General features: G+C 35.4%; 1 protein-coding gene across 3 annotated transcripts in view; it reads left to right on the forward strand.

Annotated features, from left to right (window-relative positions):
- CDH12 (cadherin 12) overlaps nt 1–18,622 on the forward strand; it is a 710,660-nt gene that overhangs the window by 151,541 nt on the left and 540,497 nt on the right. The gene's annotated exons all lie outside the window — the stretch shown is intronic.

The raw sequence follows: 18,622 nt of genomic DNA on the forward strand, positions 1-18,622 counted from the left end.
ACAGATATTTGCTATGTAAAGACATAGAGGGGAAAAAACCACCCAAAAAAGAACCACCCAAAAAAACCACCCAAAAAATCCACCCAAAAAACCCCCAGATCCTGTTTCAGATATCTTAAATGCCAATTAGCAGTTACAAATAAATTACATCAAGCATGGCCACATGAGTTCATCATAATCCCATGAGAGAAAATAATTCTATTCATTTAGGACAGAGGCTCTAAGCAATCTGATGTTGAAAATGTCCCTAGTCATTGCATGGGCATAGGACTCCATGATCTTTAAAGGTCCCTTCCAGCCCAAAATATTTTATAATTCTATGCTCTGAAATTTATTATAAAAAAAATAATTACTTGCAAGTTTTAGGGAAAGAATTTGTGTGAAGAAAGTCTGCAAAAATGGAATATTATTGCAAAATTGCAGCAGTATTTAGATTAATCTACAATAGTAGATTTTTGCTGATTTATTTCCAGAATGAGATGGTGTTTAAAAATTTTAAGGAATTTCAAAGAATGGAAGAAAGTAAATATCCACCTTTATTTAAATGGGAAATACAGATATAAGTAAGACTTGTCAAAAGGTAGACAAGTTGTCTATAAGTTGTGGCTATGCCATAAGAGAAAACCTGTTCTTTCACTGGAGGATTTGCTCAATAACTACTATCAAAATGCAGTCTTTCTTACTACTGTGGCAAAATAAAAGACCGGCTATAATCTGAAGGCTTCATTTATTACAGGTTATCATGTGACCTGATCTGTTTTCTGGAACGACCAGAAGGCAAGATTTCCTTTTGTATCATTTTTGTTTGTACTGCTGTGATAAATAAAGAAGTGTGGTAGGAATCCCAGTGAAATATCCAGATTTTTTTTTCCACAAGCCTTAGAAGGATGGTTTGATAGTAAGTTATATTTCCAGCATTGCACCACTGTCAGTCTTATGTAAAGATTGTTAGTTTCCAAAGAATGTATGAATGGACCTAAACCTCATGAGATTAGACATATAAGACAATCTTGTTAACCTTAATATTTTATTTTTTTAGCTTAAATTTCCGTTCCATTTTAAGATTATAAAAATTGGTAAAATTCTGTTTGATCTACTTCTTTAAAAATCTGATTCATTATAGATAGTAAAAAACCCCAACTCCAACATGATTCAAAACAGAACAGGAGATTAAAATATCCATCATGAACCCATGAGGGAAGGCATTTCCTGTGAAATAGACATGATAAAGCTTGGGAATATGCCTCAGGTGGGCACTATGTTGTCAGCACAGACTGTTTTGCCCATAGAGAAAAAAAAAAATCTCACTTTTTTTTTTTTTTTTTTTTTTTTTTTTAGCTGTGTCACTGGTCTTGCCAGTAAACAAAAAAAGAAACAATGCAACGAAGCCCCCGAAACAAATGAACAAATGAACAGAAGCAAAAACATAATCAAAGTTCACTCTCAGAGAAATGTTCCTGTTCAATCCTGGCTCCAAAGCTGAGGTGAATCAAACCAGTAGGCATCTTCCAAGAATGATAGATCTTAGGGGTTTGCTTAACCAGCAAAAAATTGCGATTAATAAAATGGAGTTGCTCTGTGAGCACTTTTTAATGTCTGAAGACTGGTAAAACTGCTGAGTTTAAGAAAGTAAAAAAAATTATTTATTTTTGACAAGTTAACATGAACTTTTATATTCAGTGCTATGCTTTGAAATATATTTGCCAACAAGTCACTGTCACTTATTTCTCTTGCTGTTTTGAAAGTCCTGCTTTTAAAGAATTATTCCTAGTGCAATTCATGTTTGTTCCAGTCTGGTGTATACATGTACAAAGTGTTGAGAAAAAAAAAAGTGGTTTTTGAAAAACATCTAGAATCACACTTTCCAGAACAAAAAAGACTTGTTTAGAGATAATTAAGCTACCAAGAAAAAGATGCAAGAATTTTAACTATACACCTGACTTAAACTGGATTTTGTTTATTTCTTCTTTTATAGTAATTTCTTCCATGTTCTTATTCATAGTGGATGCAATAATTCTTTTAAAATTTATTACAAAGAAAGTCCTTTCTCTTTTAAATTTAATGCTTATTTTGTATTAAAATGTGCAAATAGATTTCATGGATATTGATGTTTCTATTTTAATATCCTGGCATAATTTTTTTAATGACCTTTGCAAACCGTTTTTTATGGTCTTTGCTGTAGGCAATTTCATTGAAGAGTTTCCTTAGTTTCCTTAGTTGTGAGAGTTTCCAGAGTTATAGTTGTCTTTCTGTAAATGCAAATTTCAAAAACAATCTAAAAAGGAAGAAAAAGCCACAGAAAAAGAATTGAGGATAATTTATAATCTAGTAGAATTACTGTTGCCATAGTACACAAACCTTTTTATATTTGGAGGTTTTTTTGGTTTGGTCTGGTAGGGTTTTTTTGGTGTTTTTGGTTTTGTTTTAGTTTTTTTGTTTTTTTTTTTTTTTAAAGATGCAGACACTGAAATTGTGATAAACATGAAAATGCTTATGGAATTAATCTTGCGTGACAAAAGCAACTGGGACCATAAAAAAGACAGTATTTTTATTTGAGAAAGAACTACTTCAAGAATCAATTTGTAGTACAAAGGACAGAATATCCAAGTGGTTTTTCTCTTCTATCAGACAGTAAAAGAAAAAAGAGAACAAGATCAAAACAAGATCTTCAGTGTTGAAACAGGCAAGCAACCAGAAAGAGAATTTGGTAAATGAAACCATTTATACTAAAAGTCTATGCTGAAGCATTGGTTACTACTGAGATTTAATTAACACCTCAGTACTGGGAGAAGAACCAATTATACAAGCACAGAGATTTAACTAGGGAGGCTGAATCCTCAACTACCTCAAACTTTTAAAAAGATTCTTGTTTAGAGACAGAAAGAGATTTTTGTTTTCCTTGTATGTTTTCAAAAAAGGAGCCAAACCACTGAAAATAATTCCCAGAAAGATCGGACATTAATTTTATTTTGGATTGCCATGCAAATTTTAGGAGGGTTTCCAAATGTATTTCAGCATGCTAAAGTTAAACACCTTAAGGAAGGTTGTTCCCCCCACACCTTTTCTGTACTTGTTATGGCTGTTTCATATTTGTGACATAGTTGTGAGCTGATCTTTCTCTATCTGTAGACCCAGGAAAACCAGAAAACATGAAAAGTCATCCAATGTAAAGTCATAAATAAGTCTTCCTTATTTTTTAACACATTCAAAATTACCTTCAAATTTTCCACAAATGTTTCTTATCCGATTATATTGCTAGATGATGCTGATTGTTTAAACGTTTCCTCTTTTGTTTTACGTTTCCTCAAGTATACTACTTGATCAATAAAAAGAAGATTATTGATTGCTTTGTATTTACTATTTTAATCAGTAAAGCTTATTAAAATTCTTAATTTACAGCCTTTTGTTAATTCTAAAATGCACATGATTTTAAATTCAGGCAAAGCTAATTTGTAGCACAAGTACTTTCTTGCGTTTCTAAATTAACTTCATCCTCAAATCTCTGCATTGATTATCTACAGATATGACATTAAATTAAATGTTGTTCAGTAGTCATCAAATTCTTTAGTCATAAAAATTGAGTTTGTCTCTTAGACCTACTCCTGCCATACACTAGAATTCTCTCAGTTGCTTCCAAAGACAAGCAAGTGTTGAATATCTGACACTTCTAGAACAAGAAGTTCTTGAGAAGCTGAGGTTTCTGCAGTTTTCCATCTGTGAAGTCAATGGTTCTGAGTTCTGCAGGCTTGTGTTTAAATCCAGATGATGGGGTTTGATCTCTGTTATCAGCTACTGCCCTTCCATTGCTATAACCTGGTACATAGGAAAAAGAAGCTGGATTAAAGCACAGCCACACAAAACTAGCAAAAGGAACAGCTTCAGAACCCATCATTTCCAAGAAATAGTGCTCACATGCACCTTTTGAATGTGACAGTGATCCAATTTTGTATGTGGTTTATGACCACATTCGTGGTTCAATAGAGCAGCTATTTAGATGGGAAAGAGTCTGGAGGTGGAAAAGGTGAAGACTCATATTTTTTCCTCACAACATGCTCCTAGAAAAAGAAGTGTTTTTATGGATTTTTCTAATAGCATGGTAACTCCAGCCCTATTTGTGTGGTTATCTCCTCAGAAAAGTTGTTGCTGTCTGCAATTAATAGTTTAAACCCAGATATAGTTAAAAATCTTGATTAACCAACAGCAGGTCTGTTTAAGTCATGATTTGATCTGACTTGTTGACCAGAAGCAAAACATTGGTTTTCAATGTGAATCCCCAATATCTTAGATTTTATAGTGTCTCATTGAAGAGGCATTTTTTTCTTGTCTGTATTCCCACAGAGTCTAATTTCTTGGCCAGCCTGTATCTTTCAGAAAGTCGTAAATTAATGTGTAAATACTGAGTTAACATGCTCAGTATCATGATCATAGAAGCCCACGAGACTAGAGAAAAAAACATTTTGAATAACTGTATCTAGAGAATTCTGATTGAGACAAAATCTATATATGAATAATATAATATGATTTGGTATTTGGTACAAGTGTAGTAATCCAGAGTTATTTGGGACACCTGGATGCTTAGCACAACAGGCAATAAAATTAGCAGCTTCCTAACAAGCAAATTTTTAAATACTCATAGTAAAAAGTGTAATTCCACAAAATATACATCAACAAAGCACAACTTTGAGATTTATGTGCTTTGTTCCCTGAAAACTACTGTCTGTCTCTATTTAGAGCTAAAAATGTCTGTTCAACTTGTAAGGTGTTATAAAAGTCCCTACTGCTTTTCTAAGTAAATTATTTCTGTGTAGCCTGAAGCTGCTAACAGTACCTGAAGAATTAATAATGGTTTTGGCACAGGTCAGCATGTATCCTGCCAGTTCTCTCTCCCACTGAGCACACACATTGATACAGGACTTGTGACTTCAGTGGGGTTTATTACACTTGCTTATGGTGAAGATGGTGGAAATTTTAAGTGCCTAGAGAAACAGGAGACCACTAAAAAAGATGTCGCTGAATAGAACAACAGAAGGAATGGAGATTTTTTTGACTCCATCAAAAAGCCCTTGGAAGAGTTGGGGTTATCACATACTCCCTCAGTGCTCCACTGAGGAATTTTCACTTCTTCCTGTGAGAACCTGGTAAAATTAACTGATTTTACCTTCCTGAAATTTTAGACAGGAGTTTGAAAAATCAAAATAACAAAATCTGATGTTAATTAATAGATGTCATTTGGTTAGCTCCTGGTTTGTTAGTGTATTGAATACTTATCTTTCTAGTAGGTTTGAAAAGCCAAGTGGTGTTCCAGTACACTTAATGGGGCCAGGAAGCTTGTGTTTTCTTCAGGCTTCCTTGTATGGGTTTTTGAAGCTGCTTTGGAGACCAGATTTAAAAGTTTTAGGAAAATTTTATTTATAAGGCTGAGCACTTTCTGATTATGATTGGTTTTACTTTTCTTTCCTGCTATGAAAATGAGGCCAGAGCAGGGTCCTATTATAGAAGTCAGTAAGCAAACATATAATAAAATGCTAATCCCTGTCATAGAGACTGCACAATCTAAAAAATAGCCTGACATTTCAACCATGCTAATATAAGATATATAAGTGGAATTGTATTCTCATTACAAAAGAGATAGTTAAGCCCTAAGAAATGCATGACTATAAAAACAACTTGCCTTACAAATGAATATATTTTAAATTATATTTTAATAAAGTGGGATAATTTTGAAGCGATGGATGTTGTGTTATAGCAAGACATCAAATTTTTTAATTTAAGAAGTAAATTTTTTTGAAAATATTATATTTTAGGGAACATAATGGAAAATTTTATGGAAACAACCAGATATTTTCCATAGAAAAACATGCTAAAATTCTCCTTTTGGGGAGATCTTACATAAACTTGGCACTAGATTTTCACTCATTAGTTAAATTACAGTATTGCTATTTCTAAAGATCAATTTAAATCCCATAGACACACCATGAAGAGTTTGATCACTACGTTCATTTCTGCTCTATCCAAGCTGAAATAATTAATTTTATTTTACAAAAGCTATTGTGACTCGGTTTAGACATGTCACGCAAAGTTCAGTGATGCTACCAGAGTAGCTGCGGACTGTCCAAGCTGCCAAGAACGATCAAGTGAAGGGAAGCGGATTACATGGAAGCGCTCCTCGCCCTCTGCGGTGTGCGCTGACAGCAGGTGGTGCTCTGCCTTTAACTTAAGGAGCACCACAGCTCCCCCATCACATCTGCCTGTGTAGGAAAGTTTGGGTCAAGCTTCATCTGCCTTCCTTGGTAGGAGGGCACGTGAAACCTGAAACGTATTTTTTGTTGTGTTTTGTTTTGTTTTAACCGGTATGGATTCACATAAATATGTGTTTTTATATATGGTACATGATATGACATTTCTGGGGGTTTTTTAGTTTAGAAGTTCTTGTGGGAGTTGTCCGCTTTGTGAGGCTTTACAGAGCTAGGTGGTTAATGTTCCAGTTAGAATTAATCTTCTCAGATATGACACTCTTCCTACAGAGGAGAAACCTCCTGGTTATTTATGTAATGCTTTAAAGCCTGAGGTGGATAAGGCATATGGAGCTGCCTACAGTGGAGAACAGTTCACATCTGTGACAGGTTTTACTTTGGTCATGATTGCTGTTTTTAAGTTCCTTGAATGCACTTTTTTTTAATGTATTTATTTATTTATTTTTATGCCAGATATATTGAAGGGCAAGCCAGGCACAGCCATATCATTTAATTTTACTGGGGAAGTTTTGGGCTTTCATCCTCAAACAAGTTGAACTCCTGCTCCAGCTGTACAGTTTAATTAAGCGATAGATCTATAGATTGTGGTGAGGTGTTGCAGTTCTCTATGTAGAACTGAAGCTGAATTTAAATGTCTTTGACAGAAATAGTCCAAGCAAGCAGTAAATTACAACAAATTACCACATTCCTAGAGGATCTTGTGAAGATATCACAGTGAATAGTTTGTTATATGAAATATAAACCAATTCATTTAACTTGTCTCAAGGAAGGGCTAACAGGCTAATCAAATGTACAGAATGTTATAAATCTCTTGAGATTTCTCCCTCCATAATACTTTTTAAATACAGTGTTTCCTTTCTGTATTCATATATCTCCACTGGCAAAAAAGAGGTTTAAACAGAATATTGTATATGGGAAAAAAGGTCTATATGCAGTCTATGAAAAAGTTTACAGCTCTTTATTATATGCAAATTATTTCCTTATTGTGGAGTATCATGAATGATGAGACACAAAATGGACTTGCTAATTAAAATCCAGCTGAGCATTATAAAAGTATCACTAGCCCTGCATTGACTACATCTACAGAGACTCATGTTCTATTTAATGAGACAAAAAAAAGGAGGTTAGTATTGCATCCTTTACATCCTGATGGTACCTAAAACAATTACTAAAGTAACCTACTGAATACCTATTTAAATACTCGCCTGCTGAAGGTAAATGAAAACCACAGTATTTGTTGTATTCAATTTACACTCAAATGGATGCAAGGAAGACCATTACTGACAACCTAATTATCACTTGGAGCTGGATGTGTGATACACTTAATCTTGAAACTTGGGGGCCTTTCAGTTCTATTGATAGAGAAGCAAAGTGATGAATTCTTTCAATAAAAGTTGTGATTTATATTAGGATTAAACTGCATACTGCATTATTGTTTGCAATATTGTTTGCAGTTCAAAACAATAAATACTTATTAATGAGAGATTGATCTAATTACTTTTAACATAAATGGAGAAAATAAAAGAGATTTCTTAGCATTTTTTAGCTTTCTTATACATGCTAATTATAAAATGTGTTTTGATTATATAACTGTTTTCAAGAACGCTGCTCATGTTGAGGGTTTTTTCTTGGGTAGTGTTAAAAATTAGGAGAAACCAAAATAAATACAACTTCTTTTTTCTTTTTTTTTTTTTTTTTTTTTTTTTTTTTTTTTTTTTTTTTCCTTACTGCATATAGCTAAGATTTAATTTGATATTTTTATATGGGTCAATTAAGACCCTAGTGTTTATCATCCTGGGAGATATGGTAGGTACTAACCAAAGAGCATGGGTTGGAATCTCATAAAGGATTTCATTTCTTTTAAAAGTTTCTCTTAAGCATACATTATTTGCATGTGCTTCAATTCTTACTTAATTTTTGGATAAAATATATTTTCCTTTTTTTATTACATCTGAATATATATCATATTTATTCAAAGTGAGTGTTACTCCAGAAATATGTATTCTGTAAGGAAACATTCGGGGTTTGCTGGTGATAGATTCATAAATTTTGCAAAAGACTAATTAAAAAAAACCCAAAAAACAAACAAAGCAACAAACAAACAGATATGCAATTGTAAGCTTCATTTTGCCTCCTTTTAATAATGTTCTTTTCTTCATATGCTGGATCTTGTTTAAAGTTAAACACTTACCTAACTCCTTCTTTGGTGCTGATGTTTTATTAATCGTCTTACAGGTGAAAATATTATTTTATTAAAATTTCAGAAAATATTTGGAATAATGTCATGCTTGTAGCAAATATCACTGAAGTTCACTGCAGTTCTTTTGGAACAAAGTTGATACAGCCATTAGCAGGGAAACCCAGAAACAGCTTGTACAGCTTTAAAAGTATGCCTGTCTAGACAGCAGATGAATGGAGAAGAAATTCTTCCTGCACTGGCCTTGAGCAAACTCTACACAAAATTACAAGTACTTATGTAAGCCAAGACTGCAGTGACCAGACAGGAGAACTTAAAATTCTCACTCTAGATTATATTTTATGTAATCATGACTTTGATTACCTGTTATAAATGAGCATTTATCTTATGTGTTAGGTACTCTGCAATAGTATAATGCATGGCTCATGGAAGCCCAACATTAAAAATTTATATATAGAAAGAAATAACTCCACAGAAGGAGTAATGATAGTATTCTTTCATCTCTCACTGTGTGCTATTCTTGGCAGAAAAAATAAGCTGCAGGACAGAGCCATTAATCCAATCTTGGTACTCTCAGCAACATTTGTAGTGGTCCTGCAGGCTGACAAGAACTATGAGCCTTCCCCAGTGAAATCCTTGTACTTGCTTCCCCAAGGAAGTGTAGACCAGAAGGGTCAGTTCTTTGACAGGGAAGCCACCCTCTTCCTCCAGGGAATTTCTGACATCCTAAACAGTGTATGAAACATGATGAGCAAAGAGACACAGAAACTCCCAATGCTGGGTTCTGTCCTGCAGTCACCAAGAAATACAGCAGTTGGCTGATGGCTTTCTGAGGGCAAGGGAAATCTTGTTCAAATATTCCCTCCCTTCCCCCTTCACTAGTGTGGAGGCAAATATGTACTCTGGTAGATGTTCACACTTGAAGTCAAAATATGTCATGAATAGAACTAAGGGCATATATCTGTAGACTTAACTCATATATAGTATAGCTTAACCCATAGTGAAAGAGTTCAGATAAATCACGTTACCGCACTATTGTTGCAAGCTAAGAACATGCAGTGAATGTGAAAGGTAGCTCAGCAGATGCTTGGTAAGCCACAGTAACTTGATTCATTATCAATTCCCCTGCAAGAGAGGCCACAAATCGTATAAAGTTGCATAGGTTAAACTCTCAAGAGGTTTTCACGGATTCCTGGCATAATGTACTCAATATATGACTGTCAACATATTGACATTTGCGAGATTTAGCTGAACTCTCTTTAAAACAGCTTCAAAAGAGAAATTCTGCTCAAGATTTATTATTATAAATGACAAAGATGGTGCAGAAGATATTGAATGTATCAGAGTATGGGGTCAAACCTCAGGAATCAGGCAAGGAAGATGTAATCAACACCATCTCTAAGTGTTGGCATGGACTTGATAAAAACCTCAGGGGGAAGTAAGGAAAGATAGCAGCTTGAGCAGCTGTTTTCACAGTGTGCCAACATAACATCAATGGGAAGTAAAAGCTGGACATAGAGGATGGATCTTGTGCCATTAGTGCAGAACCTGGAAAGGTTCCCCTAGGTCAGCACACACAGAGAACCTGGTGCCATTCCAAAAAGTACTGCATTATGAGCTGTGAGGATAAGCAATTAAGAATGATGGTAAGGAGCTCAGAGCAGCAGCGATCTCACTGAGCCATCTCTGCCACTCATCTCTGACTTGGGAGGATCAAAGACTGAATAGTGACATGCTTTAACTGGAGGAAGCTTAATACAAAGCACACATATATTCAGCCCTGCTAAGTCAGCCTCTCAATCTAAAGACAGTGGCAAAAAAGAGGCATTTTCAGGCACAGAATACTTAATGTTTTACTGGTGCCCAAGCTTACATAATTTTCCATTTGCACAGTTAATACAAGGTAAAATATGTGGAATCTGCTTGTCACATGAAAAATTAAAAAGAGGGCAGCACACTGGGATGAGTTTGGTGTAGCTGATATTTTGCAGATTGTATCAGAGGGTTAAAATTACTTGTTTCTTCAATCGTCCCAGCAGTGACATAAGCTACTGACTGTCAAAATTTTCTTTGATCTATTCTCAATTGAAAAAAAATTACTAACTTTTCCACATTCACCATGTCAGATATTGTACTCTTTTATACTCAGTCTGCTCTGTTTTGAGGAATTTTTCCACAACTCACTGATTGGAAGGTAGAAGAGTAAGCAAAACTTGGTCAGCAAGAAAAAATTTCCTGAGATTTCCATTTCCATTTTGGATGTTTCTTAAATTCGTTAAGTCATTTAGAACAGTCACTGAAAAATCACTTTAGAAAGTTGTATTAGCAAAAGGGAAAGTAAAGTACATTATTGTCTTTATTAATAAAATAAATAAAAATTCAGAGAAATTAATGGTTGCAGCCTTGACAGGATAGGCACAAAATGAGGAGCATTAATATAACACTTTATGGAACAGTTAAAGAAAAATCATTAGTTTTGTTTCCTTTCCAAATCAGAAAATGTTCATGGTTATTACTTCTCTGTATATAATATATGGAACCTGGCAGTAAATTCAGGATAGTACACTTGGTTAATTCATCATGTTAATTTGAATCCATATGAAAAAAAATTATTACATGGTTTTTTATCTGTCTTAGCAAATAAGATTTCCTTTTGCTAAGGAAGTAAATCTACATACCATTTTTCTCTGAAGTCTTTAATGAGCTTCAGACCTTAAAAGCAATTTGATTTTCTTCTACCAGACACCTTGCTTCTCTTGCCAATGTTAATAAAGCTCTTAATTTTATTTTATTTTTCTATTGGCAGGAAAAAGTGAATAGGAGCTCTCCGTCACAACCTTCTCCTCAAGATTTCTGTTTTCCCAGCTTTCCCAGAACAGGCAGAGACAAGCTGGCAGTCAGCCTGGAGGAGGAGGAGGGGTTGACAGTCAGGGCACTTAGGCTCCAACAACTTGCCAGAGAAGTGCATGCCAATTTTACTTTCCCCCTGCAGTGAGAAAATTAGTTGGATAAAAGCCTTTCAGACAGGCAACAGGCAAACTACTTTTTTTTTTTTTTCCCCCATTTGTACATCCAGTAAGGGATTTTTCTAGAAATCATCCTTTCCCTTCTCAACTCACTGATTTTAAAAACATTATCCCAATTTCCACCATCAAAAATACCTACAAAAAGCATGGAAGGAGAAACAGATGGAGACAGATAGTGTTGGAGAGAAGACTGAAGGCTGAGTAGCTTTGTATGGTTAATTGGCTGGTTAATAGCTCATATCACTTTGCAGTATTACGCAGCAGCTGGAAGATTCCTGTTGAGGTGGAGTTGGTTGAAAGAAGTGCAGCACGGGATTTCAGAGGTCCAGTGGACTTCTAGAAAAAAAAAAAAAAGGATGTTGATTAGTAAAAATAATGTTTAGAAGAATAACAGCTACATTGTGTGTCTGTTGGAATCCCTGATCTAACCTTATTATTTGCTAAAATATGTCAATTAATAGATTCAGTTAAACTGTATGAATACTACGTCAATGTAGGAAATGCAAAGAGCAGCTTTGAAGACCAGCTAATAGGCTGTAGGAAAGAGAAAAGCATTCAGCAGCTGTGTGCCTAAATAGTATGGACGAAGAGACTGCGCTCTATCTTCTATAATTGCTAGTTACAGAGCTTCTGGAATTTACAGACCGCAATGTTCTACTTTGGTTTCTTCCAAAGCAAGACCCTGAAGAGGTTTTAAATAAATGTTTACAGTTAATCATAAACTTGGAACATGTAGTGCAGTTGCATATACTTGGTTTGTCGCAGTGAGGCAAAATTTTATGTTCATACTCCTTGAAGAACAGAGTGAGGACTCTGAGCTTCTTCAGCAGAAGTAGGCAAAATTTTGCATCCTCCGTGCTTCTTCATATGAGTGATGACCAGGATATTTCTGTAAATTCCATTATTGACTTTAAAATGTGATTCTAGATTGCAAAAAAGTGGGAAAAAATAGCGTTGATTTATTTCCAGGATATTACTGTTACTCGTGCATTTTATTTAAATCACACTCCCCCCTCCTGGAATCACTTTTCTGGGATTTTTTTGTGTTCTTACATAGGTTATTTTCTTGGAAAATCGGTTGCTGGTTTTTAATTTAATTTTAGGCTCTGAAGTGTCCTGTAATCAATTGAAAATATGACTGAAATATGTTTTCATTTAGGTTTGCTGGAGTTAATTTTATTTTAAGAAAGAAATCAGCAGAACTCCAAAGCCATGGGTTTTTTTGTTTTTTCCATTACTCTTAAGACAGTCTTGAGATTTTGGAAGGAAAGCTGATACTGAATTCTTGTGGCTGCTAGTGCTATGATAACAAATATGTGACTATGTCAGGAAAGAGAAAAATTCAAGCAGTGTGTCACATTATTTCAACTGATTGTGGATGAGGGAATTTAAAATTTATTTCTCGACTTTACAGAAGTATGTTGGATTTCATGCTAGTCATAGACAGGAGGCTCAGATGAAAGACAGGAGAGTACCTTTATTTATACCTAAAAAATTATGAGAGGAGACACAGGACTGGCTGTACTTGCTAAACATTTGGCCTTGCTGAGGACTGGTCTGTTGGGCACAACCAGTAAATTGCAGAGGTACCAGCACCACAACAGGCTCACAGAGGATTCAATGCTTACTGTTTCTTTGCTGTGAAAAATGTGGTGGTTATAACTTGGGCTAAGGATAAGATGAGATACAACTTGTGGTTTTGGTATTAGATCACTGAAATAGCTAGTTCCTCCAAAACACTTTACAGAAAATAATACACTGGACAGACTTTTTGCAAGTGCAGATATTCACTTATCACTAAGCTTTAAGAGCTGTGCCAATGTGCATCAATCAAAGATCTCCTTGACTAGGAAATATGGAAATATAAGAAATCAAAATTCACCCTAAGCCACATCATGAGATCTTTCTGGGTATTATTTTTTGTTTTCTCCTCAGGTCTGTGGTTAATCACTTTCATGGTATTTCTTATTTGTACAAGTGAGCTGTTGAAGAGGGAGAAATAAAGAAAAAGTGTTGACTTATGGGACATAATGTTAAACGTTTACCAAATTTTGTTATATATTAACATTTTTAATTCTCAGAATAAGCAACTCCATCAAGTGTACAGTACAACTAAGAGGTCAGCTGGGCACAATTGTATGGTGGTGTTTCAGACACTACTCACGATGGATGGATGTATGGTGCTCAGCAAAAAGAGGGACTGAAGTGTTCTTGAGGAAAGCATAGATCTGTGAGCATAATATTTGACATCTGAAACCAAAAGACAGTTGTCTATATTAAAAGGTGAACCTTTTGCAAACTTGTGATTTCTCAAAAGAGCAAAGCCTCTCCTAAAGGTATGACCTGAGTTAAATTGAAGTGAACTTCAGAAGAGGATTTTTTGTTGCCATGCATGTGCTTGCCCAAGGACATGAGAAACAGATCAGGGCTGATGCAGCAGGTAGAGGATGTCCTCGTGCACTCTCAGCAGTCTGCCCAGGGGCCAGTCCTCTTGCACTCTCCAATGGCCAGGGGCTACCGTAGGGATCACATTGCAGCTACTGGGTCCTGATTGCAACAGCTTTGGCAAAAGAACCTTTATCCATATTTTATTACAGCTCAGACATAAACAGCAGCTGCATATCTCCCCTATATCTATTTTTTCCCTTTTTTTCATTTCACTCTTGAAATGCACATAACTCTGATAGAACCAAGCTAAAATTTGGAAGAATCATCAAGGAAAGATCATAGGAATGTAGTTAAATTATAGTATCAAATTTTTACAACAAAAATGTAAAGTGTAAGGCCATAATACAAGCTATGTGAGCTTACATTAGCAATTGTATGACCAGCAGGATCCGGGCAGTGATTATTACCCTGTACTTGGCACTCGTGAGGTCACACCTCAAATCTTATGTTCAATTTTGTGTTCCTCACTACAAGACAAGTCACTGAGGTGCTGGAGCATGTCCAGAGAAGGGAAGTTAAGCTGGTGATGGCTCTGGAGCATAGATCTTATGAGGAGCAGCTCAGGGAGCTGGGGTTGTTTCGCCTGGAGAAAAGGAGACTCAAAGGAGACCTTATCACTCTCTACAACTCTCTGAAAGGAGGTTGTAGCCAGGTGGGAATCAGTCTCTTCTCCCCAGGACAAGAGGAAACAGCCTCAAGTGGCACCAGGAGAGGTTTAGACTGGATATTCAGAAAAACTTTCTTCACTGAAATGGTGTTCAAACAGTGGAACAGGCTGCCCAGGGAAGTGCTGGAATCAGCATCCCTGGAAGTATTTAAGAGATGTGTGTATGTGTTTCAGCAGTAGTACTGGGTTAAGAGTTGAACTCAATGATCACAAAAGTTTTTTTTAACCTAAATAATTCTGTGATTCTATGTAATGTGTGTACAATTGTTTAGCAGACAAAGATCTAAAAGTGTCTTTCTTCTCTATCTGAAATTATTCCTTTTCTGTTTGGCTGAGAAATTCACCTGATTTGGAAGCTGTAGCTATAAAGCTATAGTATTGGCAGAAGCCTATTCATAAAACGTGGAGATTTCACTGTAAGTTCTGGAGGAAAGTCAATGTTGCAAAGTGAAGTGTAAAATTATTCCTGTCTCAGTGTTATTTTTGAGTCATATATCTCTGCCTTTTATGAACAGCAGGCATATTTGGAAGAATTATGTCTGAGTCATAAATCCCTATTTGCCTGGGACATGACTAATAGGTGTCTTTAACACAGTAAGATGATATTACTGTCTTAGCTTGCAATTTTTTTTAACCTCTGAAGCACATACAACAGATGAAGTTTAAACAGTACAATGACATTAATCTATGGTCTGTCAGAATGTTGTTACCACCCTCCTTTTCTGGTCCATTGATTCCAGCCAGCAGACGCTGTAATTTATATGAGTCCCAAAATTTATTATTTCAATATTTAGCAAGCACAATCAGCATGGTTGCTTTCAGAACCTGCTGAGTGTGGTGGTCCGTGGGAGAAAAGGATTGAGAGAGTCAAGGCAGGGAAGGAGGGAGGAGATCATTGTTCCTGCACTCCCTCGTGCTGCGTTGGCTGAGCTGTGACCAGGGAAAACAAAAGTCTGTTTAAATGAATAATGTTGCAGATCTTCCTGCTGCAGCTACCAGTGGGGGCCAGTCTGTTTGTAAACCATTACCAAGCCCTTGTGTTTTGAATAGCTATGCATCTTAAGTACAAGAAAATCATCTTCAAGAGCTGTTTTCTGTCATCCTCATTGTCTTGTAGAAAAGACAGAGAACTCTAACAACACATCTTAATATAAATATTTAATATTTGTAAATATCTCTGCTATTCTAAATGCTGACAAGCATTTCTTATGAATATGTTCTGAATTTTGCAGAAGAGCTTATTATTACAGTGGAAACCACACCACTGCATTTACTAGCTGCCTCCTTGCCATTATCATTATTATTAGCTATTTATTTATCTCTTGTAGGTTAGACTGTGCACTTCTGCACAGCATTATGTGTGGTTACGCTAGATGCCCCAAATTATTCCCCTAAAAACCCAGTCTCTTCATAACTGTGTATATATGTGCAATGTTTTACATGACACGGTGATAAATATGATATCACATAACAGGAATGAACAATACTCGGTGTTTCCTGAACATCCTCAATTGTTCCTGAAAGTGTGTTACCTGCAATATTAATTTATCTTGGCTGTGCAATGTGTAAATACCATCAAGAAGTTTTTGTGGGAATTTTTTTTTTGTTTGTTTTTTCAGAATATTGAAGTTTATACTTCAATATTCCTGATATGTGATTTGTCCCTTAAATCACAATGCATTGTGTTTGCTCAGTCAATTAGATGGCTAAATTCCTAGAAGAAAATAACTGTTGAGGAATAATGAATGAGGAATAATATATAATACATCATTAATATGGAAATTAATCAAATTTATGCAGAAACTCACAAGCCCTTCTGCAATTATCAGCATTTTTTATAAATAAAATGGTAGCTGCCCAAGTGTTTACAAACAAATAACATGCCCTATCACTATTATGGGCCTAACTGATTATATGTGCTAAAGCGTCAACAAATTATGGTTTATGCTGTTCGATCAATTCTAATTAATTCTAGATGTTCCTCAAGGGAGGTTCTGTTCAAATGAACTGATTATTAGCAGTGATGAGAGCTGCATGGTGACAAATGTATCCTTTTCTACAGTCTTCAGGAATGGGACAGCATTTGGTTGGACATGAAAAAAGGCAGTATTCTGTGTATTTAAATATGACACATAAAAGAGATTTTCTTCTGGTAGAAAGGACCATCAGAGGCTTTGTGTGTTTATTTCTTCCCACACCCTTTTAGTTAGAAACAGACAGTGCAAGATAATGCTGCAACACCCTAAACCAGAAAGTGACTGACTGTGGCTAGGATTCAGCTCACCAGCACCTACCTCCAGATAAAGCATGCTGGTGGTTATTTAGTTCAGTACCAGGTAGGAATTTATAGTTTTTACAGTGGAGTTTGACTTTGTGAGCTTTGGGCTCTGCTTGAAGAAGAAATGCCATCTTGAGGTACCAAAAAGTACACATTTAAAACAAACAGCTGAAATGACAGCAGCTGTTGCCCCCAGGCTGATCAAGCTGAGCACTGAAAAGGATGATTTTATCCCTGTGCTGTGAAGACTGTCACTTTCTGATGCAAACAACTAACATGCAGCATTTCTTCTTATAATTGTAGGCAACATGCCACAAATGAAAGAGAAACTGTGCTACTGCATCTGCCAGCCCTTGAAGGCTACAAGTGGTGACACTGGCTCCAAAATTTAGACAATTACTTGAATTCCTTTTAATTTCATTATGCTGAACTGTTTTAGTGGAAGAATGAAAAAAGAGCAGCTGTGAGAAAACTGCAAGGACAAAGTTGATAATTTTTGCTTTGTATCCAAAGTAAAAACTACTATGTTATTGTGCTTAATTTTAAATACACATTTAGACATGTTTGGAGTGTGGATTTCTAGCTTCAGATATCTAGCTTCCTCAGACACCATTGTTTAATGAGTGCAATTATCAAATATTCATCCAATTTCTTTGCAATTGAATTTTCTTCATTACTAAAATTTCATACTACTTTTCTACATCCATAATGTCTCTTGTAATTATTCCATGTTCTTAGTGTTCTTTCTCACAGAATCCCAGTTTACATATTTTTCAGGTTTTTATGGAGCTTATAACTATTTTGTGTCTTGTGTAGTCAGGAATGGGTTTTTGCTAAATCAAGGAGATATAATTAATTGGTGCTTGAAATACACCTTCATCAGAAATCTAGTTTCCTATGTTAAGAGAAATTAAACTCCTGGAGTGACTGCAGACGTTGCTTCATGCTACTTTTAATCAAGGACGTTTGTTTAAGACTAAAAATACCTTTTGAAAAGACGTTGCTTGTCAAATATTTTAATTTTTTATTTAAAAGGTTAATTTTGTTTCAGAAAGTTATGATTTCTGATCTAATTTCTGACAATACATTGCACTCCACCTACCAAAGAACTCTCAGACTGAAGTCTCCGTTCAAAACCAAACTGAGTTACAAGTAAACTGTGTCACTGAGTATGTAGATCAGGAACTTCACAACCAGGCTCCCAGACTGCTTGAAAACCTCCTTCAGGAAGTTTATTATTTTAATTGTGTGTGTGACCACAAAGCAAAACAACAAACAAAAATCTGGCTTTAACACAATTTTCAGATTCTTAATAGAAATGTTCTTCAAGAGCCGTCAAAATCAATATATTGTGAAAGGTTTCTGAAAAACCACTGAAGTATTCAAAATGTTTTTTACAAGTTTAAGATGCAATCTCATTACCATACTACTGAGGTAATAAGAAAAAAGTATTCAAATTCAAATGTTTGAGTTCAAGTGCAGAGAGAGCAAATAACTTTGCAGAGAATTTGAAAAAAATATATTTTCATTTTAACATATGCTGTATATACTGTTGGCTCAGTAACATGCAAGGGAGAGAAAAAAGAGGAAAAATATACACCTTAGCTGAAGTGTGATTGTATATATACTACTGAGTAGGTGAAATATCATAATCTTGCCAACAGTAGCTCTCTGTTGGCAATATCTGTGCTGGGGTTTTTTGACAGAAGTTTTTAGAGGACCAATGGACTAAAGAAACTACAAAGCTTTGTG

The sequence above is a fragment of the Passer domesticus genome, chromosome 1 (assembly GCF_036417665.1).
Source record: "Passer domesticus isolate bPasDom1 chromosome 1, bPasDom1.hap1, whole genome shotgun sequence".
Classification (NCBI taxonomy): Eukaryota; Metazoa; Chordata; class Aves; order Passeriformes; family Passeridae; genus Passer; species Passer domesticus.